Consider the following 27,500-nt stretch of genomic DNA (forward strand, 5'->3'; position numbering starts at 1 on the left):
CATTCCAGAACAGAAGACACACTGTTTGATGTGGAGGTCGTCCTCAGATGTCACGGTCACACAAACACTGGCAGTGGCTTAAATTAGCAGGGCCGATCTTTAGATAAGACACCTGAGGTGGTGGAGTTCACACTGATGCTCCCGTCTTATTGTTCGTATAAATGACACACACGACATGTGTTATTGCAACCATTGATCCAACCTGTTTGGTGAAGCTCAGTTTCCTGTCAGAGGTTACTTCCACAAGTGGATGAGCGGCTATGATGACTCAATGGCCTTGACGCCATTATATTCTATGCAAACACAATCACATTCGCCCTGGTTACACCCTGTTGTTTGACTCCCGAGTGTGACACACAACCCTCGTGCCACAGGTATGCCATTCACCAGAACAAAAATGTTTAAAAAAAAAAGTCAATCGGAATGAAAGTCATTGTTAAAGAAAAAAGAAAAAAAGACAACTATAACTTTTAAACTAAGACAAAAGGTGCACCAAACCTGAAGTCAAGGCTTTTAATTTGAAAAAGACCAACAAACTGGAAGCACTATCAATATTATTGGCATTTGTAATCATTCTGATGCAATAAAGAGCTGCCATCATATGGAGGAGCAACACACATGTTTTTTTTTTTTTTTTTTTACCATTGAAGCATCATCTGACTTCAAAACAATGTGATCCATTACAACACCGGTGTCAAACTCAAGGCCCGGGGGGGCCAGATATGGCCCGCCACTTCATTTTACGTGGCCCTGGAAATAATGTGTATCAACAAAGTACTTTATCTTTCTTACTAAACATATTTGTTCTATCAATTTTGGCAGAAAAATTGTGTGAGAATTATCTGAGCATGCAGAAAACATTATGTTAACACAGGGCTGTCCAAATTGCGTCCCCCAGCATATTGTTGGATACAAAATAACAGTAAAAATGTAATGTGCCAGAGTGTATTATTATTATTAGTTATTAGTACAAAAAATCTGCTTTTTCTCATTACTTTGTCTTTTATGGAGGTTAATTTGTGTCTTTATTAAAAAAGCCTTTTTTTGACACTGAATTTATGTAACTGAATTTTGTAGCGTTTTAATTTTTGGATTTTTTTTTACATCAGTTATGCCAACAATTTAATTGAACAATGTTTTAAAATTCAGTGTAGAAAAAAATCTGTGTTTTAGAATTCAGTGTTTGAAAATTCAGTACTTTAACATTCAGTGTATAAAAAAATCCGTGTTTTAGAATTCAGTGTTTTAAAATGCAGTGTATAAAAAGTATGTGTTTTAAAATTCAGTGTATAAAAAAAATCTGTGTTTTAGAATTCACTGTTTTAAAATGCAGTGTATAAAAATTATGTTTTAAAATTCAGTGTATAAAAAAAATCTGTGTTTTAGAATTCACTGTTTTAAAATGCAGTGTATAAAAATTATGTGCTTTAAAATTCAGTGTATAAAAAAAATCTGTGTTTTAGAATTCAGTGTTTTAAAATGCAGTGTATAAAAATTATGTGTTTTAAAATTCAGTGTATAAAAAAAATTGGTGTTTTAGAATTCACTGTTTTAAAATGCAGTGTATAAAAATTATGTGTTTTAAAATTCAGTGTATAAAAAAAATCTGTGTTTTAGAATTTACTGTTTTAAAATGCAGTGTATAAAAATTATGTGTTTTAAAATTCAGTGTATAAAAAAAATCTGTGTTTTAGAATTCAGTGTTTTAAAATGCAGTGTATAAAAATTATGTTTTAAAATTCAGTGTATAAAAAAAATCGGTGTTTTAGAATTCACTGTTTTAAATTTCAATGTATAAAAATTATGTGTTTTAAAATTCAGTGTATTAAAATCCAGCGTAAAAAAAAAATTGCGTAAAAATATTCGGTGTCAAAAAAAATCAGCGCTGACAGATTCAGTGTCAAAAAATGTGCCGCTTCAAAAAGCAAGACTCACTTTTGGTAAATAAAAACTGAAGAAATCGATCCTGTCACAGAACCAGCCAATGAGGTGTGAAGTTTGAAGTCATGTGACACAGGTTTTTGCAGAACAGCATAAACACTGAATATTTATACACAGATTTTTTTTTTACACTGAATTGTTTTACACTGAATTTTAAAACACTGAATTGTTTTTCAATGAAATTGTCAGCATAATTGTTCAGTTTCCAAAATTCAAACCCAAAACATTCAGTGTCAAAAAAAAGATTTCGTAAATAAGACACAAATTAACCTCCATTTTTTAAATAATTATAATAGTGAACTTCGTGACCTACAACACAAAGCTGCCATAAAGTTTTTGTCTTTAAATATGACTGTTTTTAGCATTTCTTTTGACAAAATAAAAATTTCTCAAAATAAAATTTTTGGGCTAGTTACAGTGTTACAGCTAGTTAGCTAGCTAATAAATGCCTGATGAGCCATACTGAAATTGTTTGCGAAAATCGAGGCCAACAAGCGTATAACAACTAGGTAACAAGTTAATAAATACGGAAGAACCAAACCCAAATTTAATGTGACAGTTAACCCCTAGTGGATTTTTTATTTTGCCAGAATCAGAGCTAATAATTGTGTTACAACTAGTTAGCTAGCTAATAAATACATGGTGACCAACCCAAACTGGAATTTTCTGCTAGCATCAGGGCTAGTTACAGTGTTACAGCTAGTTAGCTAGCTAATAAATGCCTGACGACCAAACCATACTGAAATTGTTTGCTAAAATCGAGGCCAACAAGCGTATAACAACTAGATAGCAAGTTAATAAATACGTAACAACCAATCCATACTGAAATTGTTTGCTAAAATCGAGGCCAACAAGCGTATAACAACTAGGTAACAAGTTAATAAATAAGTAACAACCAATCCATGCTGAAATTGTTTGCTAAAATTGAGGCCAACAAGCGTATAACAACTAGATAGCAAGTTAATAAATACGTAACAACCAATCCATACGGAAATTGTTTGCTAAAATCGAGGCCAACAAGCGTATAACAACTAGGTAACAAATTAATAAATACGTAACAACCAACCCCATATTTAATGTGACATTTAACCCCAACTGGATTTTTTTTTTTTTTTTTTGCCAGAATCCGAGCTAATAATTGTGTTACAACTAGTTATCTAGCTAATAAACACATGGCTACCAACCCCAACTGGAATTTTTGTGCTAGCATCAGGACTAGCTACAATGTTACACCTAGCTAGCTAGCTAATAAATGCCTGACGACCAATCAATACTGACATTTTTTGCTAAAATCGAGGTCAACAAGCCTATAACAACTAGGTAACAAGTTAATAAATACGTAACAACCAATCCATTCTGAAATTGTTTGCTAAAATCGAAGTCAACAAGCGTATAACAACTAGGTAACAAGTTAATAAATACGTAACAACCAATCCATACTAAAATTATTTGCTAAAATCGAGGCCAACAAGTGTATAACAACTAGGTAGCAAGTTAATAAATACGTAACAACCAACTCATACTGAAATTGTTTGCTAAAATCGAGGCCAACAAGCGTATAACAACTAGGTAACAAGCTAATAAATACGTAACAACCAACCCCAAATTTAATGTGACATTTAACCCCAACTAGTTTTTTTTTGTTTGCCAAAATCAGAGCTAATAATCATGTTACAACTAGTTAGCTAGCTAATAAATACATGGTGACGAAACCCAACTGGAATTTTCTGCTAGCATCAGGGCTAGTTACAGTGTTACAGCTAGTTAGCTAGCTAAATAAATGCCTGACGACCAATCCATACTGAAATTGTTTGCTAAAATCGAGGCCAACAAGCGTATAACAACTAGGTAGCAAGTTAATAAATATGTAACAACCAATCCATACTAAAATTGTTTGCTAAAATCGAGGCCAACAAGCGTATAACAATTAGGTAACAAATTAATAAATACGTAACAACCAATCCATACTGAAATTATTTGCTAAAATCGAGGCCAACAAGCGTGTAACAACTAGATAGCAAGTTAATAAATACGTGACAACCAACCCCAAATTTAATGTGACATTTAACCCCAACTGGATTATTATTTTTTTTGCCAGAATCAGATAATCTAATAATTGTGTTACAACTAGTTAGTTAGCTAATAAATACATGGCGACCAACCCCAACTGGAATTTTCTGCTAGTATCAGGGCTAGTTACAGTGTTATAACAATGCAGATTATAGCTTTTTCTTCACACTTTTAAAGTGTAGCAATAGTTTTGTTATAAATACATTGTCGCAAAGACTGAGGTGCATATTTACCATCAATTAAAAAGTAAAACAATTAAAAAAAAAATCCTCTCACCGCAGGTTTAGCCATTTTACTCGAGAGAAGACTGTACAGGCGAGCTTTGAGCCTCATTCTGTAAATGTCTGAGGGACAGCGCCTTCTAGTGGCGAGATATAATTAGTGTGACAAGCAACCCCGCCGAGCGCTACTTAGTTTCACTTCAATTGACTGACAGTCATTGTGAAACACTTCAATACCTCCCCACTCCAGACTAAGTGAGAATCAATGCAGCAAATGAGATTAACATTCATATCCCTCACTTGTATCTTCTGAAAGGTTCTTTAAGGACATGTTGGATGATGTTAATTACACTAATAATCCATTTTCCTCCCAGCTGAGTCACCGCACCGAGGAGAGCGAAGGTTTTCAAGCGCTAATTGCACCAATTATCTTAACGACAAAACACTGAAGCTTCCATGAGAGTTTAATGCACCAGTAAGCCAACGCGGACGTCAAGGGAGTGGAAGCATTATGGGATGGATTGTCACACATTGATGCGAACAACACACTTAAGTCAAGGGCTAATGATAAAGATTAATTAGTATGCAATGTTTAATTGTTGAGATTAGGTGTGTTTTTACTGTAAACATAACACCACCCACACCAATTGGAACACAATTGTTTCAGAATAAAATGAGACTTTTGCTCACAATGAAACAAATAAAAGAGGTTGTATACAATATAAGTATCTTATAAATCAGAGGTGCCCAAACTACATCCGGATCCGGCCTGCCAGCGTCCAAAATCCGGCCCGCGGTAAGTCCCAAGTTAAACATTTAAATTTTTCTTAATTGTTTTTTATTTTTATTTTTTTAATTATCTTTTTTTTTAATTTGTCCTTTCTAATTCATTTTCTACCGCTTGTTACTCTCGGTGTCTCCTAAACGCTCAGGCAAATCCTATTGTCTAAAAATGTATATATATATATATATATATATATATATATATATATATATATATATATATATATATATATATATATATATATATATATATATATATATATATATATATATATATATATATGTATATATACATATGTATATATACATATACATATATATACATATATATATATATATATATATATATACATATACATATATATACATATATATATATACAAATATATTGTATATTGTTTTTTAATGTTTTAGTGTCTTCTGTATATGGAAAAAACAGTACCAAAGTTGATTTTACGATTAAAAACCTCAGTAGGCGGAATTGAACCTCAAAATTTATTGTCAATTTTACAGTCTACAGTTTGATTTATAATTTGTTTTGAAATCATAAGTCAAGCAGATATTTAAGTACAGTATTTATCTTTATTTAAAAAAAAAAAAAAATGTTTGGAATACATGATAATATAATATTCTGATTTTGATAATATTGAATATTAAAAGATATGCAATTGCATGCAGTAAATCAGGGGTGTCCAAACTTTTTCCAGCAAGGGCCGCATACAGAAAAGTTGAAGGCTCTCGGGGCCACTTTGTACTTTTTTTTGTACATTCAAGACCCGAAAACCTCTTACATGCCAGTTATTATTAGTTTTTTTTATTTTGCATGATTTCCTGTCCAGCGCTCTTATTTTTTGCTCCACGTCCTTTTTCACGACCTCAACGTTGTACCTTTACACTTCATGCGTCTCTTTTCCATTTGTGCACCTGCCTTTCTCTGGTAAAGAAGACTTGTTTACTGCACTTGCCTGCCGTCTCTGCATCCCGGAGTGCCTAACGTAACAAAAACTAATACAATGTAGTTGAATCAATTATTCTTATTACTATTCTTTATTTAATATTAGCATTATTATTACATTACAAGACTTAGCACACTCAAATCTTACCATTACCATTGTTTTCTGCACTTGCCTGCCGTCTCTGCATCCCGGAGTGCATACATAAAACGGAACGTAACAAAAAACCAGTACAATGTAGTTCAATCAATTATTCATCTTATAATTAGTCTTTATCAATACTTATTATTGTTAATATTTTGCTTTCGCAAACTCAAAATCTTACCATATCTTGCAAGAAATGTGTACATATGTTCATCAAACACCATGTAAAAGATGCACAGGTCAACAGCAATTTTTTTTTTCAGGTCCAATTTTGGGGGAATTTGGTCTGCTTCCATTATTCCTAAGCACACATTGTATTTTGTCGGTGTCGCGGGCCAATTAAAAACGAGCTGCGGGCCGCAAATGGCCCCCGGGCCACACTTTGGACACCCCTGCAGTAAATGATTAGTTATGTCAAAAGGAAAATAGGAAATATATTTAGTAAGAAAATATTAAGCATTTTATTAACGCATATTATTTCCAGGCTTTTGCGGGCCACATAAAATAAATTGGCGGGCCAGATTAGTCCCCCGGGCCTTGAGTTTGACATCTGAGTGCTAGTTGAATGACACCTCTGTCATGGCCCGAGGAGGTCTACATCGCTCTCACTGGCACTCAGCAACTTTGAGAAGGGTGGCAGGAACTCCCGCCACACAAAAACCTACAAATATGCTGACTTGCTTTACGGCATACGTCACTCCCCCATTCCCCCATTTGTTAAAAAGACGGAAGTCGATGAGAATGCCTACGTGCCGCCAGAAAACTAAAAAAGGAAGAAGAAGAACGCATATGCGCAATTACTGCTATCATGGCCGAAGCTGCAAAACAACCAAAGAAACGAAAAGTTTGGTCTGAGGAGCCAAAAAAAGAAAACAGGAGCTTACTCGGATAAAAAGACAGTCAGGATCAATGAGCTCAAAGATGAGGAGGGATTTTCGGCCGATGCTGCCTTGGCTGTGTTCCTGCTAAACTAGTAAGTGACTTTCGATGCTCAAATCGAAATGATAATTTTCATGTTGGCTATCGGAATTTTGCGTGGTAGCATAAATAGCCACCAGCTTGATATTTCGCAGTTCCACACGACTTTCATCGAAAAAGCTCTCCCGCCGGTCTTTCTTTCCTTCGGACCTGTATTTTCCCTGATTCATTCTTGGTAGTAGCGTCATGTTTGTAGCACAATCCAAGATAATTTCTTGATAGTGTCTGCTATTTAACACCAGCATAGCCATTAACCCTTGTGCAACCTTCAGATTGACTACACACACTTTCTCTTCCGATCCAAAAGAGACTGGCTCAAAAGTTAATAAGTCAGCAATAAATTCATATTTCATTTTTAATTTCAATGCTTGAAATCTTTTAATAACTCCATCCATCTATTGATTGGTTTTCTTATGTTTTATGGCCTTTTGTCAAAAATAACAACTGTTTTTTATTTATATATATATATATATATATATATATATATATATATATATATATATATATATATATATATATATATATATATATATATATATATATATATATATATATATATATATATATATATATATATATATATATATATATATCAATCAGAAAATGCAAAATATGCTGAGTTTTCAAAATAAGAGTGAAGAGTGGAATATTTGAGGTTGAGTAATTACAGTTTTGATTAGTTCAATAGTTCATGACGACATTGAATTTATTATGGTAGACAATAATTATAGTTTTTTACAGTGCCATGATATATATACCTGCCAGAGAACATTTGCATTACATTTCAGCTGTTTAATGGCGGTTTAAAGGCCTACTGAAACCCACTACTACCGACCACGCAGTCTGATAGTTTATATATCAATGATGAAATCTTAACATTGCAACACATGCCAATACGGCATATAAAGTGCAATTTTAAATTTCCCGCTAAACTTCCGGTTGAAAACGTCTATATATGATGACGTATGCGCGTGACGTCAATCGTTGAAACGGAAGTATTGGTACCCCATTGAATCCAATACAAAAAATCTCTGTTTTCATCTCAAAATTCCACAGTATTCTGGACATCTGTGTTGGTGAATCTTTTGCAATTTGTTTAATGAACAATGAAGACTGCAAAGAAGAAAGTTGTAGGTGGGATCGGTGTATTAGAGGCTGGCTGTAGCAACACAACCAGGAGGACTTTGACTTGGATAGCAGACGCTAGCCGCCAACGCTAGCCGCCGACCGCATGGATGATCGGGTGAAGTCCTTCGTCCTTCCGTCGATCGCTGGAACGCAGGTGAGCACGGGTGTTGATGAGCAAATGAGGGCTGGCTGGCGTAGGTGGATAGCTAATGTTTTTATCATAGCTCTGTGAGGTCCCGTTGCTAAGTTAGCTTCAATGGCGTTGTTAGAAACAGCATTGTTAAGCTTCGCCAAGCTGGGAATTATTAACCGTGTATTTACATGTCCATGGTTTAATAGTATTGTTGATCTTCTGTCTATCCTTCCAGTCAGGGATTTATTTATTTTGTTTCTATTTGCATTTGAGCACGATGCTATCACGTTAGCTCCGTAGCTAAAGAGCTTCGCCGATGTATTGTCGTGGAGATAAAAGTCACTGTGAATGTCCATTTCGCGTTCTCGACTCTCATTTTCAAGAGGATATAGTATCCGAGGTGGTTTAAAATACAAATCCGTGATCCACAACAGAAAAAGGAGAAAGTGTGGAATCCAATGAGCCAACTTGTACCTAAGTTACGGTCAGAGCGAAAAAAGATACGTCCTGCACTGCACTGTAGTCCTTCACTCTCACTTTCCTCATCCACGAATCTTTCATCCTCGCTCAAATTAATGGGGTAATCGTCGCTTTCTCGGTCCGAATCTCTCTCGCTGCATTGTAAACAATGGGAAAATGTGAGGAGTCCTTCCTCCGGTGACGTCACGCTACTTCCGGTTTAGGCAAGGCTGTTTTTTATCAGCGACCAAAAGTTGCGACCTTTATCGTCGTTGTTCTCTACTAAATCCTTTCAGCAAAAATATGGCAATATCGCAAAATGATCAAGTATGACACAGAATGGATCTGCTATCCCCGTTTAAATAAAAAAAATTCATTTCAGTAGGCCTTTAACTCATTTTCACTCATCGGAGTCGTGAGAATTTTTGCCGTCATCTGGTGATTAAGGAGCGCAATTACCCCTGTTTTGCAATCGTCAACAAGGAGATTCAGTCGGTTTTCATGGAAAAAGCATATATTAGGATTAGAGTCTGGTGAAAAATAGCAGTAATAATGGGAGTCAATGGGCCCGAAAGAGTTCTTCATAGAAAGGGTTTATATCTTATGTTCATATCCTGTTCTAACAACGTTGCGATCAAAAACACAATGCAAATGTCCATCCATCCATCCATTTTCTACCGCTTGTCCCTTTTGGGGTCGCTGGATTCTGCATTCGGGTGGTAGGCAGGGTACACCCTGGACAAGGGTACAATGCAAATGTATTTTACAAAAACTACCTGGCAAAATTTCAGTCCGTTCACCTTCAAACTGGGCCCTAGGGTTGCACGAGGGTTAAATACGTAATATTTGCAATCTGTGCCATCATGTCAGTATGACGCTATATTCGCTAGTCAACATGGGGAATGTGGTCTTCTTCTGGCAAAACACTACCGCTTTGGTCCACCGGCGCCGCCAAAATCAACCAAAACTGAAAGTTCTTCAGTGGGGCTTTAAGTTCCTATATCAGGTTCCACTGTAGTTCATTTTTACTGAGACAGGCCATTACGAACGTTAATGACTGAGAAGATTTGACCTACTGTGTTCATTCTCTCTGACACATTCAGCATTATTATGTTGGATTTCATCCATTTAACTGATCCTGATATTACGGCTGATGATGTAAATCTCCATAAAGATGTTTTGACACCTGATTCAGGCAAATGCCAGTGCAGTAAATGGAAACTGTGCGACAAGAAAAGTTTCTCCGACCAGACAAAACAAGCTCTTTTCCCCTCTCTCCTTACTCATTCCTTCCTCACTCACACGCTCGCCCTCCTGAGATTGCTCATAAAGTTTTATGGTAAACAGAACTGGGTCAGGAGTAAGAGGACCGAGGCCAGCTTTACTTTCACACTGGCAGGTCTGAATTGGAGCTTGTGAGTGAGCTATAATGACCAACACACCTGGAAATTGCTGAGCGTGTATGACGCTGTCGTCGTATAAATCCCGGCGGCAAATTATCTGCGTTAAAGGCACTGCAGTGGATTTGGGTTTAAATCCACTTCTTAGAGGAGATTGAGCAGCGAGTGGGAGTTCTGTGGAGCTCACTCAGGTCTAATCTGGTGCTGTGTGGTTTTTCTACCTGAAAGACTCAGCACTTTTCTGTGGTTGTATAAAAAAACCTGTTGGCAATTTACTAGGGGTGTCCCGATCTGATATTGATCCCATATCAGCAAAAAACTAATGAATAAAAAAAAAAAACATGTATTGGAATTAGAGATGTCGATAAATGCTTTAAAATGTAATATCGGAAATTATCGGTATCGGTTTCAAAAAGTAAAATGTATGACTTTTTAAAACGCCGCTGTACGGAGTGGTACACGGACGTAGGGAGAAGTACAGAGCAGTTGCGTCTCCCAGTCATACTTGCCAACCCTCCCGATTTTCCTGGGAGACTCACGAATTTCAGTGCCTCTCCCGAAAATCTCCCGGGGCAACCATTCTCCTGAATTTCTCCCGATTTCCACCCAGACAACAATATTGGGGGCATGCCGGCCCGATCACATAATATCTACGGCTTTTAACACACACAAGTGAATGCCACGCATACTTGGTCAACAGCCATACAGGTCACACTGAGGGTAGCCGTGTAAACAACTTTAACACTGTTACAAATATGCGCCACACTGTGAACCCACACCAAACAAGAATGACAAACACATTTCGGGAGAACATCCGCACCGTAACACAACATAAACACAACAGAACAAATACCCAGAACCCCTTGCAGCACTAACTCTTCCGGGACGCTACAATATACACCCCCCCCCCAACTCAACCCCGCCCACCTCAACCTCCTCATGCTCTCTCAGGGAGAGCATGTCCCAAATTCCAAGCTGCTGTTTTGAGGCATGTTAAAAAAAATAATGCACTTTGTGACTTCAATAATAAATATGGCAGTACCATGTTGGCATTTTTTTCCATAACTTGAGTTGATTTATTTTGGAAAACTTTGTTACATTGTTTAATGCATCCAGCGGGGCATCACAACAAAATTAGGCATAATAATGTGTTAATTCCACGACTGTATATATCGGTATCGGTTGATATCGGAATCGGTAATTAAGAGTTGGACAATATCGGAATATCGGCAAAAAAGCCATTATCGGACATCTCTAATTGGAATAAATCAGCTTGCATCTAAAGTCTCCGATACAAGCAGTCCTGCAACGCATTAACTTGTGCATAGCTGGAAAGCCGGTTAACATCTAAATGTTCTTCAATTTATTCTATTTTAGTCAAGTTATTTACAAAAGGGTAAACATGGTAGACTATAAGCTACTAGGAGCTAGCAGCTACACAACAGCTAAGCACACAATAGCGCACACGCTAGACAGACGTCGAGGGCGTCAAACCTGTTTTCATTAAGGGTCACATTATAGTTATGGCTGCCCTCGGAGACGTATAATCGCCTAATGACATTAGGCAGCTAAGATAGGCTCCAGCAACCCCCGCACCCCGTAAGGGAAAAGCGGTAGAAAATGGATGGATGGATATTAGACACTTGCCATGCATTTTATTATTGCTTACAGATAACTTGCTTTGAAATCATACGTCTGTTTTATTTTAACAAAACAATGTGTGGAATACATGTTTTTATAATGTATAAACCTAATTAATATAACCTTTTGTATTAACTGGAATTGCGTGCAATTTTTCTGTCAAAATTTAAAAAAAAAAAGTGCTTAATGGCGCACATTATTTCCAGGCACATAAAACGATTTGACGGGCCATGAGTTTGACAAAATTTAATGAAGTCATTTACAAAAAGGTAAATATGGTAGAATATAAGCTACTCGGAGCTAGCAGCTACACAACAGCTAAGCACACAATAGCACACAAGCTAAACATTCAGGGTGTCGAATTTGTATTTTTTCGAATTAATTGCCATTCTTATTTGTAAAGATTCTTAATAGATTAAAAAAAAATTGAAATAATTTTGTATTTTTTTTAATATTAATTATTTTTTAAACATGTCCTGTCCAGACACTTAGGCAAGTCATAATGATGCCCATATATGCTGTCCAGATTTACTTAAAATAATAAGAAGTGTTGGATTTTATCTCTTGTTGCTTTATTTGTATTTGACTTTATTTAATGTTTGGGTATAATTTTGTCAAACAAACAGTTTTAGTTTAAGTGCTATAAAACAATATCAGAGCTTTTTATCTATTTTATGGGGGAATCCAGTTAATAATAGAACTGGCACCCAATGTTGTTAAAAAAAGTATTGCTTTTGAATTGAGAATCATTTGAATAGAGAATCGATTCTGAATCAAATAGTTTCCAATCGAGAATCGATTCTGAATCGAATCGTTACCCCCGGGAATCGAATCATGTGGTGCACAAAGATTCACAGCCCTGGTAGACATACATAATAAGTATCTGTAATTGAACAATATTGCAGTCGAAAACCCCACATTTGTCAATATAAACAAGTATCAAATAATTATAATCGCATATTACTTACAGATAGAAAGTCTCCAAGGCAGAAGCCTATTAGAAAATATCCAGTAACAAACGTGTCATGAGCGTCACAAGCTTAACTTCATTTGTTCTTGTGGCCACTAAAGACTATTTATCACTCCACTTCAAAAACATGAATCCATCATAATGTTAGTGATTTCCATACCAACAGTCCACACTACAAAATAATAGAAGGTTTATGCTGATATCAATATTAGTGAAAAAGTTGTATCACTACACCTCTACTATTTACCATTTGTGGCTAAGAATATCCTGCATGGATGCTCAAAGGCAGCAGCAGCCCGCACTTTTCCCGCTCACAAGTATCAAATACGTGGGTGCTGATAAAAATCCCAGACAAAAACCCCTCCACACTGTAGCAAAAAAAACCTGACGAGGGGCCTTTGCAAGACCACCCCACATTTAAGTCTATTCATTTTGAGCATATACAGACAGGCATTGTGAGCCGCCTACAGTGTGTTTTCAAAAACACCAATGTCGGCCCCGGAAGGCTTAAAGACGGCGCATTGTGCCGCGCCGTGACAGTGTGTAATAGTTAACAATCGCCTCATCACGGCCATGTCCGAGACCTGTCGGAGCCTTACACAGGCACCGGAGCAGAACCACGGTGTTGACAGCGAGTCACACCTCACACACACACACACAAGCTCTCACTGCTTGTTTGTCCGCCTGTCGCTTGGAACAGAGGAGTAGGCCAAGTGATTCCAGACACCTCGTGTCTTTGAACGCAACACGATGCGGATTTCTTTTAGGAAGTTGTGATGGAGTAGCTGTTGATTTGTTCCTCCGAGGTTTTATCTTATTAGAGCACAGTCCGTTGGTATCAGTTCCATGGGTGAATTCTTTCTTCATTGACCCATGTTCAACGTTTGCACACAGAACTTTGTTGAGGTAATGACAGCCATTGAGATGAAATGCCCCTTTTTTTTCCACATGAGGGGTCATGCCGTGGAATGCTACACACATGTATCAGGTAAAGTTTAGTCTGCCGTCCCTTTCTATGAAACACACTGCTGGGTTAACGAGGTGAACGGACCCCCATGCCTATGAAAAACAAAAAAAATCCCTTTTTTTTCCAGATGAGGGGTCATGCCGCGGAATGCTACACACTTGTATCAGGTAAAGTTTAGTCTGCCGTCCCCTTCTATTGAAGATATAGCGGGATTAGAAAGGTGAACGATTAGAGAGATGACTGGACCACAATGGCCATGAAAAAAAAGTATCTTTTTTCATATGAGGGGTCATGCCGCGGAATGCTACACACGTGTGTCAGGTAAAATTTAGTCTGCTGTCCCCTTTTATGAAATATATGGTGGGATTAGAATACTGAACAGATCCCTATTCGAATGAAAAAAAAAAAACACTTTTCTCACATGAGGGGTCATGCCGCGGAATGCTACACACTTGTATCAGGTAAAGTTTAGTCTGCCGTCCAGCACACCACCATCCCCTTCTATTGAAGATAAAGCGGGATTACAAAAGGTGAATGAACCCCCATGCCCATGAAAAAAAAAAGAAGCTTTTTCGATATGATGGGTCATGCCGCGGAATGCTACACACGTGTGCCAGGTAAAATTTAGTCTGCTGTCCCCTTCAATGAAATATATGGTGGGATTAGAGCAGTGAACAGATCCCCATTCGCATGCATCAAAAAATACACTTTTTTTCACATGAGGGGTCATGCCGCGGAATGCTACACACTTGTATCAGGTAACGTTTAGTCTGCTGTCCAGCACCCCACCATCCCCTTCTATGGAAGATATAGCGGTATTAGAACGGTGAATGAACCTCCATGCCCATGAAAAAAAAAGAAGCTTTTTCGATATGAGGGGTCATGCCGAGGAATGCTACACACTTGTATCAGGTAAAGTTTAGTCTGCCGTCCAGCACACCACCATCCCCTTCTATTGAAGATAAAGCGGGATTACAAAAGGTGAATGAACCCCCATGCCCATGAAAAAAAAAAGAAGCTTTTTCGATATGATGGGTCATGCCGCGGAATGCTACACACGTGTGCCAGGTAAAATTTAGTCTGCTGTCCCCTTCAATGAAATATATGGTGGGATTAGAGCAGTGAACAGATCCCCATTCGCATGCATCAAAAAATACACTTTTTTTCACATGAGGGGTCATGCCGCGGAATGCTACACACTTGTATCAGGTAACGTTTAGTCTGCTGTCCAGCACCCCACCATCCCCTTCTATGGAAGATATAGCGGTATTAGAACGGTGAATGAACCTCCATGCCCATGAAAAAAAAAAGAAGCTTTTTCGATATGAGGGGTCATGCCGAGGAATGCTACACACTTGTATCAGGTAATGTTTAGTCTGCTGTCCCCTTTTATGAAATATATGGTGGGATTAGAGCAGTGAACAGATCCCCATTCGCATGCATAAAAAAATACACTTTTTTTCACATGAGGGGTCATGCCGCGGAATGCTACACACTTGTATCACGTAAAGTTTAGTCTGCTGTCCAGCACCCCACCATCCCCTTCTATGGAAGATATAGCGGTATTAGAACGGTGAATGAACCCCCATGCCCATGAAAAAAAAAAAAAGCTTTTTCGATATGAGGGGTCATGCCGAGGAATGCTACACACTTGTATCAGGTAACGTTTAGTCTGCTGTCCCCTTTTATGAAATATATGGTGGGATTAGAGCAGTGAACAGATCCCCATTCGCATGCATAAAAAAATACACTTTTTTTTCACATGAGGGGTCATGCCGCGGAATGCTACACACTTGTATCAGGTAAAGTTTAGTCTGCTGTCCAGCACCCCACCATCCCCTTCTATGGAAGATATAGCGGTATTAGAACGGTGAATGAACCCCATGCCCATGAAAAAAAAAAATCCACACTTTTTTTCTCATGAGGGGTCGTGCCGCGGAATATTCCACACCCGTGTCGGGTAAAATGTAGTGTGGTGTCCCCTTCTATAAAAGGTATGGCGGGATTAGTACGTACCCCCATTAGTACGTATCCCCCATTCACATTAAAACATTTTTTTTTTTACATGAGGGGTCATGCCGCGGAATACTTCACACACGTGTTAGGTGTCGATATGTCTTTTATAGAAGACATATCTGGATTAGAGTGGTGACAGACCCCCAGGTCCATTAAAAAAATCAGCTTTTTTCACATGAGGGGTCTTGCCGCGGAATAATCCATACGCATGTGAGGTAAAATGTTGTCTGCCAACCCCTTTTATGAAAGACATATCGGGATTAGAGTGGGGACAGACCCCCAGGTCCATTTAAAAAACAGCTTTTTTCATATGAGGGGTCATGCCGCGGAATACCCCACCCACATGTTAGGTAAAGTTTCGTCTGCCCTCCCCTTTTTTGAAAGACATATCGGGATTAGAAAGGTGACAGACCCCCAGGTCCATTAAAAAAAATCCGCTTTTTTCACATGAGGGGTCATGCCGCGGAATACCCCACCCACATGTTAGGTAAAGTTTCGTCTGCCGTCCCCTTTTCTGAAAGACATATCGGGATTAGAAAGGTGACAGACCCCCAAGTCCATTAAAAAAATCAGTTTTTTTAACATGAGGGGTCATGCCGCGGAATACCCCACCCACATGTTCGGTTAAGATTTGTGTGCCGTCCCTTTTATGAAAGATATATCGGTATTAGAAAAGTGACAGACCCCCACGTCCATTAAAAAAATCTGCTTTTTTCACATGAGGTGTCATGCCGCGGAAAACCCCACCCACATGTTAGGTAAAGTTTAGTCTGCCGTCCCCTTTTATGAAAGACATATCGGGATTAGAAAGGTGACAGACCCCCACGTCCATTAAAAAAATCAGTTTTTTTAACATGAGGGGTCATGCCGCGGAATACCCCACCCACATGTTCGGTTAAGATTTGTCTGCCGTCCCTTTTATGAAAGATATATCGGTATTAGAAAAGTGACAGACCCCCACGTCCATTAAAAAAATCAGCTTTTTTAACATGAGGGGTCATGCCGCGGAAAACCCCACCCACATGTTAGGTACAGTTTCGTCTGCCATCCCCTTTTATGAAAGACGTATCGGGATTAGAAAGGTGACAGACCCCCACATCCATTAAAAAAATCTGCTTTTTTAACATGAGGGGTCATGCCGCGGAATACCCCACCCACATGTTAGGTAAAGTTTCGTCTGCCCTCCCCTTTTATGAAAGACATATCGGGATTAGAAAGGTGACAGACCCCCAGGTCCATTAAAAAAAATCCGCTTTTTTCACATGAGGAGTCATACCGCGGAATACCCCACCCACATGTTAGGTAAAGTTTCGTCTGCCGTCCCCTTTTCTGAAAGACATATCGGGATTAGAAAGGTGACAGACCCCCACGTCCATTAAAAAAATCAGTTTTTTTAACATGAGGGGTCATGCCGCGGAATACCCCACCCACATGTTCGGTTAAGATTTGTCTGCCGTCCCTTTTATGAAAGATATATCGGTATTAGAAAAGTGACAGACCCCCACGTCCATTAAAAAAATCAGCTTTTTTCACATGAGGTGTCATGCCGCGGAAAACCCCACCCACATGTTAGGTAAAGTTTCGTCTGCCATCCCCTTTTATGAAAGACATATCGGGATTAGAAAAGTGACAGACCCCCACGTCCATTAAACAAATCTGCTTTTTTAACATGAGGGGTCATGCCGCGGAAAACCCCACCCACATGTTAGGTACAGTTTCGTCTGCCATCCCCTTTTATGAAAGACGTATCGGGATTAGAAAGGTGACAGACCCCCACGTCCATTAAAAAAATCTGCTTTTTTAACATGAGGGGTCATGCCGCGGAATACCCCACCCACATGTTAGGTAAAGTTTCGTCTGCCGTCCCCTTTTCTGAAAGACATATCGGGATTAGAAAGGTGACAGACCCCCACGTCCATTAAAAAAATCTGCTTTTTTCACATGAGGTGTCTTGCCGCGGAATACCCCACCCACATGTTAGGTAAAGTTTCGTCTGCCCTCCCCTTTTATGAAAGACATATCGGGATTAGAAAGGTGACAGACCCCCAGGTCCATTAAAAAAAATCTGCTTTTTTCACATGAGGGGTCATACCGCGGAATACCCCACATACATGTTAGGTAAAGTTTCGTCTGCCGTCCCCTTTTCTGAAAGACATATCGGGATTAGAAAGGTGACAGACCCCCACGTCCATTAAAAAAATCTGTTTTTTTAACATGAGGGGTCATGCCGCGGAATACCCCACCCACATGTTCGGTTAAGATTTGTCTGCCGTCCCTTTTATGAAAGATATATCGGTATTAGAAAAGTGACAGACCCCCACGTCCATTAAAAAATCTGCTTTTTTCACATGAGGTGTCATGCCGCGGAAAACCCCACCCACATGTTAGGTACAGTTTCGTCTGCCATCCCCTTTTATGAAAGACGTATCGGGATTAGAAAGGTGATAGACCCCCACATCCATTAAAAAAATCTGCTTTTTTAACATGAGGGGTGATGCCGCGGAAAACCCCACCCACATGTTAGGTAAAGTTTCGTCTGCCGTCCCCTTTTATCAAAGATATATCGGTATTAGAAAAGTGACAGACCCCCACGTCCATTAAAAAAATCTGCTTTTTTCACATGAGGTGTCTTGCCGCGGAATAATCCACGCGCATGTGAGGTAAAATTTCGTCTGCCAGCCGCTTTTATGAAAGACATATCGGGATTAGAGTGGTGACAGACCCCCACGTCCATTAAAAAAAAAATCAGCTTTTTTTATATGAGGCCTCAGTGCACATTAAAAAAAAATCCCCTTTTTTCCCATGAGGGGTCATGCCGCGGAATGCTCCAGACGCGTGAGGGGTAAAGTTTAGTCTGCCGTCCCCCTTCTGGGAAAGACAGCTGAAGGGGCCCCCATGCCATGCCCCTGGCCAGGTGAGCGGCCAAAGACTGTGACATTCCCGACATATCTAAGAGTTTACATCGCGAGCGTGACAGGAGTGTAAGTGTGGGGGAATATCATCTGGACGGGGCCCGCCTCTGATCCTGCCCTGTGGTCCCCGCGCGGCAGAAGCCGGCATACAATTACAGAATGAAAACACACGCTGATAACGTGGAGTGTCTGCAGCACGCCGCATTGTGTGTGCGAGAGAAGTGAGAGCAGGGTGGGCCGCTATCGGACTTGGATCACAACAACACCTTGTAGGACAACAGCAGCAGACGGGACAGAGGGTAGGAAACACAGCAAAGGCCTCATGGCGTGTTTGCACTTGATAGAAAGTCACGGCAACTGAAATTTCCCATCTAACCATAGAATTCAGTCGACGTTTTTGTGAGTTCCACATGTATTCCGTACCTGATCATCTATCTGGCACGCGGTCAGGTTATGCTGCTGGGCGGCGGAGGCGAACTGGATGTACTTCAGCCAGCTCCCGATGTCTGGCTTGCTGGCATCCACGCAAAATTTCACATGGCCTGACCCGTCCAAGATCTGCGGGAGACATAAGCAAAGAGATATCAAGACTATGTGATGAGTATCAGGTCATGTCACTGTACCATCCACCTTATACCTCCCACCGAGGAATAACACCAAAACAACAACATTGGGCAACTGTGCAGGTTAAATGTATATTTGCTCAAAAAAATGTAATACACAAATTAAACATGATGCGATACATATAATTTTAACATGTATATAATTTAATTTTCCTGCAGGAAAATTTTATTATATACATTATATACATGTTAAATTTAATTTTCCTGCAGGAAAATTAAATTATATACATGTTAAAATTATTTGTATCGCATCATGTTTAATAGGGAACTCTCCTGAAGGAATCAATAAAGTACTATCTATCTATCTATCTATCTATCTATCTATCTATCTATCTATCTATCTATCTATCTATCTATCTATCTATCTATCTATCTATCTATCTATCTATCTATCTATCTATCTATCTATCTATCTATCTATCTATCTATCTATCTATCTATCTATCTATCTATCTATCTATCTATCTATCTATCTATAAATATGAGGACATTGTCATAATAACGATGTGAAAACAAAAATGGCTCATTTGAATTGATAAATGTTCATTTATTGCTTTATATAGATAGTAAAAAAGGATTAAAAAAATATAGATTTTTAAATGTTTTTTTTTAGTAAAGGACGAATCAATTTAAAGAAAACAATTTAAAAAAAGGTAACATTTTTAAATGCCCAATATGAAAGTTAAAGACATAAAAATGGATTGTGGAATGGATTTTTAAAAAATTTTTTTTTTAGCGTTCCTCTCTTTCGTGTGTGAATTAAATTAACACATTGTAGAAATATTTAACATTGTTGGAATAATAGTAACGACAATAAAGGCACAAAATGACTGGAGTGAATCATTTTGTTCGACTCGGCAAAAACAAAAATAAAAAAAAACCCCAGACTTGATTTGTCGTTACCGCGATAATTTAGCGAAGGCTTTAAAAAAATTAAAATAAAAGAAACAATTATTATTATTTTTCTTACCGTGCGCCGCAAGCCTCTGGGGATACGCGAAAGTGCAAAAAAGTGGTGGGAACTCCGCGTAAAAAAAACAAACTTGGAATGTTTATTTAAAAAAAAAAAAAAAAAAGACTCCTTCTTGCGTGGTCCGAGTGGATTGCAAAACATCAAAATAAATAATAGTAATAAGTTTAAGAGCCTCCTGGAAGCGGCGGGACTGCGCCACACGCACCGCGATCGTCGCTCCAACTCCTATCCTGTCATCGCCCGCGTTGCGTTCACGGACACCCGTAATGTCCTCTCCTCGCTCCGCTGTCCCGCGTCCACGAAAGACGCTCGGCGAATCCCCCCGGCGGGTTTGCATCAACTCGCTTTGCAACTTTTTCCTCTGCGCGCTCCTCTCTTGTTGTCACCCCCTCCTGTCTGCACGCACCCGCAGGTGTCCCGCACAGACACACACCCCCTCCTCCTCCTCCCCCTCCGCCGCCTCCTCCTCCTCCTCCTCCTCTTCGTCTTCTTCCCAGGATGTATCAATTAAATGACAGTAATGGTGATGTTTGGACGAGCCCCCCCCCTCCTTCTCGTGTTTTGGTTACACGCGTGATTTTACGCATACGCGACTGTCCACCATGCACCCACCCACACCCCCCCGACGGAAGCGACTCCTCTCCGCAATAAAACGTCGGAGTGACGGGGGTTGGAGAGGTTGAAGGGGGTCAGAGAGGGGTCAAGAAGGGGCTTCTAAAGAGATGAACTAGGCCAGCACACTTTAATGAAGCATCAAAGCGGGCTATTCTTCTTAAACCATCACCTTTTTTCATTGACCCCAATTTTTTTTTTTTTAGGAAAACTTTATTTATTTCATATAGTCAACTAATTAAATGCATTCAGAGTGAACTATTTGAAACGTGCTTTATTTCTTCATCATTTTGCTGATTCATATTATTGCTCACATTCAATTGTGAGTCTCCAGGATTCGATTCAGAATCGATTCTCGATCCAAGCAGTGTCTTGCGATGCATTATTCGGAATACAATGATAATAGAGGAGGTTACAAAACTTCATGGGCTGCTGACTTATGAGTAAGTCTAAAAATGTATTATTTTTTAAAAAAATAATCATTTTAGAAACGTAATAATACGAATCGATTTAAAATTTTGATAAAGGCCAAAAAGTCAAATCATTTCTAAAAAAGAGTAACGGAAGCTTAAAATTTGTCTCCTTGTCCAAATTGGACTTTGAAATCACATTTTCACCTTATTCTAATTGATTATCATCTTTTCCAAAATTTCCATTTCGGGACGTGAAACTTTCAACATAATTTGATTCCTTTCCGATTTTCGGGGTGACAATTCGATTTAGAATCGATTCTCCATTCAAAGCGACTCTGGCAATATATTATTCGGTCTAAAAAAAAAAATATAAAAACGGTGACAAAAGTTTCATGGGCTGCTGACATGACGTATACGCAAAGTATAAGCCAGGTATGGCCTAAAACATATGTCATTTTTTTTATTGCTACATTAAAACAAATAAACTACAATTTTATATATATATATATATATATATATATATATATATATATATATATATATATATATATATATATATATATATATATATATATATATATAATTTTTTTTTTTAATTGATTCTTACATTTAAAAAAAACCCAATAAAAATAAAATAAATATATATATATATATGTATATGTGTAGCTGGGATAGGCTCCAGCACTCCCCGCGACCCCATAAGGGACAAGCGGTAGGAAATGGATGGATGGATATATATATATATATATATATATATATATATATATATATATATATATATATATATATATATATATATAATTTAATTAAATTTTTTTAATGTAAAAATCAATTTAAATATTTTAACCTATATATATATATATATATATATATATATATATATATATATATATATATATATATATATATATATATATATATATATATATATATATATATATATATATATATATATATATATATATATATATATAATTTATATATATATATATATAATTTTTTCAGCACCATACATCTCATAAATTTAGAATATGGTCAAGAAGTTAATCAATAAAAAAAGTCTTAAAATTGGTCTTTTAATCTCTGAAATCACGTTTTCACCTAATTGTTTATGAATATAAACTGTTTACAAAGTGTCTATCTAAAGAAGTGAACCGTACAACAAATCACAATTAGATTTGTTTCCAACTCTCGGGGTTGACAACTCGATTTCGAATCGATTTTTGATTCAAATTGATTCTTGCATTATGGTGTTTTGTACAACAAAAGATCATAAAACCTTTTCAAAACAGGTTATAGGTTACACAAGCTCCCCAAAGCTGCCGGTGTATAAAATCTCTTAAAAATTGATTCTTAAAATAAAATAATGAATGTTATATGTTTGTGTGTGTGTGCGTGTGTGTGTGTGCGCATGTGTGTGCGTGTGTATCTATCTATCTATCTATCTATCTATCTATCTATCTATCTATCTATCTATCTATCTATCTATCTATCTATCTATCTATATATAAAAGAACAATTTATTTAAAAAAAAAAAAAAAAAATCAATTCAGAATCAGAATAAATAAGAATCGCGATTCGGATGTGAATCGATTTTTTTCCAGCACCCCTAAAGCTCAAACATTTTTAAAATAGGCACAAATGTTAATATTAATAAAGAACAAAAAACCTAAATTAATCTCTGATTCTGAATTTGACTCCTTTAATCACTTTTTGCATCATATTCTTTTTTATTATCTTTTTCCCCCCAAAAGTGTCTATAATAGAAACAACATGACACGCCTGCAAAGTGCAGCCTGGAGGGCCATTTTTGCACTGCAGTTCCTTTTTTTTTTTTGGGCCCTCTGCAAGTTCTAAAAATGGACTTCATTAATAATAAGCAACATATATTATTGCACTAATCGGCCTCGTCACCTGGTGCACAAAACAAAAGCAGCACGTGTGTCAAAGAGGGCCTCCTGCGTCCTATATTTTCTCTCCCAAAAAGTTAGCATGCTGAAGAAAATAAAAATCATTCCAAGAAGTGATGTTCTTACGTGCGACAATAAAAGTACAAACGTTGTCAGCGAGCAGAGTTTATTAGGCAGCTCATAAAGCGCAGGAGGGCTGCAGATGATGATGGATAACGCCTCAACTCTGTGACATTGACCTTCCATCTGCAGATAATAGCCATTGTTTTGCCAAATCGTGGAGCAAATGTGCAGGAAGGACAGGGGGGGGGGGGGGGTAAAAATAATGTGTATATAAGGCATGAGGGCCCCGCCACCGATTCCCATCGTTTTGTGCTCCCTGAGAACCCAGCAGAGACCCTGGTCAACCCGGTCATTGATTTCCTGCCTCCTCCCCGACTTGGCCATTGTTGGAAGCCTTTTTTAATTTAGCCATAAATTGGGGAAAGCTCAAACCGAATGAGCTGTTCTATTTTCTTCCTGTCAGGATGAGGGATTTGCTTTTTGACGCATTGTATATTAAATACAAGTAATCTGAGCATGCCTTTTTTTGCAGGGAGAAGATGCACACACCAATGGGTTGTGGTGGGCCAAACATGTCTGCCACTCTGGGACGAGCTGCACTTCTCTCCTCGGCCAGGAGATGGCGTGCTGCACTGAAGTCACTTGCTGTGTTTGAGGGGATAGCAGCATTTATTTTTTATTTTAATTTTTTTTTTTTTACACACAATTGACTATAAAACTCAATGAAATCATCTTCATGTTGGTATTGCTAAGTGCAGCAGAGGACAAGTTGTTTTCTGTGCAAAGTAAATCGGAATAAAACACACACTTTATGCCAGGGGTTGTCCAAAGTGCGGCCCGGGGGCCATTTGCGGCCCGCAGCTAATTGTTTACCGGCCCGCCACACATTCTGCAAAAATTGCAAAATTGATAATATTGCAAAAATTTAAAAAAACATTTAAAAAAAAGTGGAATGAGGTGAAATCTAACAAGAAAAAGTTGCAATGTTGACACAAAGCTGCCAGCAGGCTGTTTTTTTTCTTTTGTCTTTGTTTCTTTTTCTTTTTTTTTGCCATTGCTAAAAAGACTAAAAATCTATGTTGTAATGAATTATTACTTAAAAAATATCACTTTAAAATGTTTTATGTGGAAAAAATATTGCATATATTGTGTGGTTGCCATAAAAAAACATCAAAGTTTTATTTGACAAAAGAGCATAATACAAACAAAATAATAGTTCAAACGTAAAATCGACAGATATATCTGAAGTTGATCTCGTAATTTAAGTGTTAAAAGTTAAAAAAAAAACTAATAAAAATGTATCACTTTATGAGTGGGGGACCTTTTGGATCCCAAATATATTTAGTAGGATTTTGTTTAACTTTTCACTGTGATTACTCAAAAATATTAAATAATTAAAATCAATGGTGTCCTGCATTATTGATCTTTTAGGGCTCTAATGACTAAATACTGCAGATTTCAGTTTTACTTTAAAAAACAAACTAGTCTTTGACAGAAAAGGCTTTTTTTTTTTTTTTTTTTTACTTCATATCAACCTGAAGTTGATATAGAGATTTACAGTAAGCGTTAAATAAAAAATAATAATAATTTGACTTATTTTTAACATTTTAATGACTGAGACCCTTTATAGTTCCCGGGAGCCCTAAAGGTTAAACAAAACAAAAAAATCCATATATTTTGTTATGGTTTGAAAATGAAAAATATCAAAATGGCCCCCGCGTGCTTAAATTTTTCCGTGTGCGGCCCTCAGTGGAAAAAGTTTGGACACCCCTGCTTTATGCAAAAAGGAGGGCTGTGTGTTACCACAATAAAGCTCTTTAAATCTGCCCTGTACACACGACTGAAACTGTGTTAAATGAGATTTACGATCTCTAATTTATATTTATTATAAAGACCACTGTGATGTGCAGATATTAGACGGATCAAGTTTGTTATTATATAGCGGACAAGCTGTTTATCAACACATGCACGCTGCAGGCTAAATTAATTTCATACCTATTTAAGGAAAGTGTGCAGATAATGTTTAGGGTGGGGAAACACTTGAAAGGCGTATTTACCTCAAGGCTTCTTGTTTGTTTTTGTAAAATGATAATAACTCATACACGACTGTGGGCAGGGGCCGAGCAACACATTAAAGGCCTTCATACACATGGTTCATTAAGGCCCCCCCCCATCCCACCCTAAAACCCAACATCGTCACGTAATAGTACAAAAAAACGTGGTATGTTTACATGTGCTAAAAAATACTGCATGGATTTGGTTGGAACTAGCTTCTTTTGAAACACAAAATAAATCGGGTTTTGACGTCTTAAATGCCATGGACATCCATCCATCCATCCATCCATTTTCTACCGCTTGCCCCTTTTGGGGTTGCGGGTGGTCGCTGGAGCCTATCTCAGCTGCATTCGGGCGGAAGGCGGGGTACACCCAGGACAAGTCGCCACCTCATCACAGGGCCATGGCATTGACATGTCTTGGACATATCTACAGTAGGGAAGGGATTCATATGGCCCCATTCCTTCAATGCAGTCTGCTGGAAACGACGGAAAGCGCCACTCTACGTACAGAGGTGGGTAGTAACGCGCTACATTTACTCCGTTACATCTGCTTGAGTAACTTTTGGGATAAATTGTACTTCTAAGAGTAGTTTTAATGCAACATACTTTTACTTTTACTTGAGTATATTTATAGAGAAGAAACACTACTTTTACTCCGCTCCATTTATCTACATTCAGCTCGCTACTCGCTACTGATTTTTATCGATCTGTTAATGCACGCTTTGTTTGTTATGGTTTGTCAGACAGACCTTCAAAGTAGGATTTATCGCATGTCTGCGTTTCACCAATCAAATACAGTCACTGGTGACGTTTGACTCCGTTTCACCAATCAAACAGAGCCAGGCGGTCACGTGATTAACTGAACATAAAGTTTCAGCGGCAACAAGCTTAAGCTTACATGAACTCAACGTCAAATTTGAGGAAGCACATCGCGGTAAGTAACGTTAGTAGATATTTTGGCTGTCACCGTAGGCTGATGTTAGCTTCCCTGCTATGCATCACTGTCAAATGTACATCGTGTGGGGACATTTATTAACGCACTGCAGCCTCATAGACAGACAAGACACACACACACACACACACACACACACACACACACACACACACACACACACACACACACACACACACACACACACACACACACACACACACACACACACACACACACACACACACACACACACACACACACACACACACACATGCATAGAAACACCAATCAGAAGTGCACAGTGTGTTCCCAGGTGCAGCCCACACCTATCAGTTTATGGTTAGCGTAAAGGCTAACTTGTTATTTTCCTTTGTAATCTCTGCTTACTGAGCCTATGGTACTGTTAAGTTATTGTGGCTCAATTTGCCTTATTTTTTAATGTTAATGTATTATTATTTATTATATATTATTGTTTTAGTTGCTTAAGAGATATTCCTGGCTCTGAATTTGCTCATTGCTATTTTTATGTTTTTTGTGCATTTAATAATAATAATAATAATGGATTTTACATTTGTTGCCGTCATCATTAAACGAACAGGTTACTCATCAGTTACTCAGTACTTGAGTAGTTTTTTCACAACATACTTTTTACTTTTACTCAAGTAAATATTTGGGTGACTACTCCTTACTTTTACTTGAGTAATACATCTCTAAAGTAACAGTACTCTTACTTGAGTACAATTTCTGGCTACTCTACCGACCTCTGTCTACGTAGCAACTGGCGCTGTGGTCAAAGTTGGAATGGCCACAAAACACATTTGAAGATATTCAACACTCTACTACTATTTGGCGGCGAAGGTGGATAGTGCATCCCGCAATCCGTCACGTTACATGTGTCAGGTAAACCCAGATGAATGGATACCTACTGGAAACCCCCCCTAAATAATTACTTTTTGTCTTTTTCTATGTAAAGTGGGCTTTTTGCAGATGATGGGGTCCTGATGGCTTCTTCTGGCCACGATTTTCAGCTCTAGCTGGATCGGTTTGCAGCCGACTGGGATGAGAATCAGCACCTCTGAGTCCGAGTTCATGGTTCTGTGGAGTGCCGTCTCCGGGGCGGGGAGGAGATCTTGTCCCAAGTGGAAAAGTTCAAGTAACTCGGGGAAGAGTGGATCGTGAGATCGACAGGCGGATCGGTG

The 27,500-nt window shown here is 38.1% G+C and overlaps 1 protein-coding gene across 11 annotated transcripts in view; it reads right to left on the reverse strand.

Moving 5' to 3' along the window:
• Nucleotides 1-27,500, reverse strand: part of mecom (MDS1 and EVI1 complex locus) — a 388,765-nt gene that overhangs the window by 64,304 nt on the left and 296,961 nt on the right. For 7 of the 11 annotated variants that reach the window (XM_062068344.1, XM_062068343.1, XM_062068338.1 and 4 more), the window contains exons 1-2: nt 20,310-20,409; nt 19,140-19,274 (exon numbers count right to left, since the gene is read on the reverse strand). The gene's annotated coding sequence lies outside the window, so the exon portion shown is untranslated. Of the gene's footprint in view, nt 1-19,139; nt 19,275-20,309; nt 20,410-27,500 lie in introns of those variants that run through there. The other 4 variants (XM_062068346.1, XM_062068340.1, XM_062068345.1 and 1 more) reach the window with 1 other exon arrangement.

Source organism: Entelurus aequoreus, linkage group LG13 (assembly GCF_033978785.1).
Source record: "Entelurus aequoreus isolate RoL-2023_Sb linkage group LG13, RoL_Eaeq_v1.1, whole genome shotgun sequence".
NCBI lineage: Eukaryota > Metazoa > Chordata > Actinopteri > Syngnathiformes > Syngnathidae > Entelurus > Entelurus aequoreus.